This window comes from Fukomys damarensis, unplaced genomic scaffold, assembly GCF_012274545.1.
Source record: "Fukomys damarensis isolate Sample0158 unplaced genomic scaffold, DMR_v1.0_HiC HiC_scaffold_24, whole genome shotgun sequence".
NCBI classification, from domain to species: Eukaryota; Metazoa; Chordata; class Mammalia; order Rodentia; family Bathyergidae; genus Fukomys; species Fukomys damarensis.
The window spans coordinates 3,081,260-3,083,335 of NW_022900936.1; positions in this window are offsets into that span (position 1 = coordinate 3,081,260).

The window sequence follows — 2,076 nt, forward strand, 5'->3', positions numbered from 1 at the left end:
CAGGAGACAAACCAGACAGGTTCCCCCGGCAGCACTGTGACTGATGATAACAGCCGGCGTAGCGAGAAGAAATCAGCAGTTTAGAAGAAAATAAGATCATGTGGGATTCAAAATCGGTATGAGAAATATGTTCTTATCTTTCTAAAGATGAAAACATTCACAGCGTGGATTATAAATATGCAGCTATTATCAATGACTCTGTACAAAGTGTGTTATTATCTAGATTATTAAACTAGCAGCTTAGCTGTGCCATTATGGAATGATTGTACAGAAGGGACATCGCAGGAGTGGAGCCTAATTAGACAGAGGATGGAGGCCCGGTGGGAAGTGAGGGCAGACAGCGCACCTCGGGAAGGGGCTGGGACCCAGACTGCAGCCGTGTTTGGGCCCTGCCCTTGCCCATAAACATGTGCGGTGAAGGCCACATTGCCAAACTGCCACAACACAGATATTGCCTTGTGTCATTTTAGTAGGTCCGTCCTGCGGACTTCTGAAAGTGTGTGGATAACTTTTTGGCAAGTCAAATTAGGCTCTAAATGCACAAAGGGAGATGATGCAGAGATGATTGCTTTACAGATTTTTACAGCACAAAAATTTCTGTTATTACTGATAAGAAGGCCTGCACCACAGTCTCTGACCGTGGCTCTAATTTGATGGCAAAACTCACTGTGTGCAATGACCGTGGTAGTAACGTAAGTGAGGCACGGTCCTTTCCTAAGAGAAGAACTCTCCCGAGCCAGTGTTTTCTCCATGTCTGTGTTTCATGTGTCTGTGCATTAGCAGATGGGTCCAGCTGCTGCCAGGAGGGAGTCCTGGCCCCAAAATGGTTTGTTCCAGCACCCCAGACTCAACTCAGCTCATGAAGGCTGCAGGGAGCCGGGATAAAACCCACAGGTACACAGGAAAGAAACAATGAGAACAAAGGTGTGGTTTGGTGGCTGGTTGTACGCAGCAGTCAAAGATCTCAGGCATCAGGGATCAACCAAGAGGTCAGGGTGACTAAAAGTGTTGCCTCCGTGCCAAGTATTGGAGTGGAAAAATGCGGTGAGCCATAGCTGCTTTCCTGGGAGGAACCTGCGTATGTGAGTCAGTGAAAACTTCCCTCTAGCTTTGCACCCATCTTATGCAGGGTTAGTGGCTGTGAGCAGGTTCTCAACAGCCTAATAAACCCCCCAAACAGAAGCAGATTTCAGGGGTCCCGTCAGCCTGGCTCTCAACTGTGCAATCTAGGGGTTCTGGGGTGGCATAAACCAGGGCCTCCTTCCTGGCTCCAACCCACTGCCCACTGGGCTGGGCCCTACACCCTGCTTCAACTTCTGCAGCTGACCAGGATCCAGCAGCAGGAGCAGGAGGAGAAGGGGGAAGGGGAAAGGGAAAGAGGAGGAGGCGGGAAGGAAAAATAGGATGAGAAAGAAGAAGGCAATTCAAAATGAAACATTTTCTGAAAATGTCCTCATTGCAGAAAGTCAGCAAATCATTACTGAGCATTCAGAGCACAGGTGAGTATTGTGTTCGATACCAAATGCCCACAACTCTGGGAAACATAGCAGAGTGCAGCACTGCAGGAAAACAGACAGTTCTGAGTGTTCCAGGAGAAAACTGAGATCTACATTTCTTTTGAAAAAGAATGTAGAGCCAGACCAGAGTATCGAAAGATGTGAGGAAAGACGCTGTGTTTGAGCTCAGATCCCAGGTGTCCAGTGTCCTCTGCCATCAGGAGCACACTGGCTCCTCCAAGTGCGCTGGTCCAGGCCTGTAATCTTGCACTCTGGGAGACTGAGGCAGGAGGATCCCACTTCAGAGATCAGCCTGGTCAACTTGGTAACTAAGCGAGACATTGTCTCGAAGTTTTAAAAATAAGGTCTCAGTGCAAAGGCCCCAGGTTCAATCTCCAGTACCAAAAAGAAAATACACACTCTGGCCCTGATGAAATTCATGTGGGACCTTAAAGTGGGAAATGGCTCTAAAGCCAGAAGCCACACCTTCGGGTGTGTGTGCTCGCCTGTGTCCGTGCCTGTCCCTCTCCACAGCCCTCCTTGTCGTCCTTCCAGAAACCCAGCCAAGATCGTAACTGCA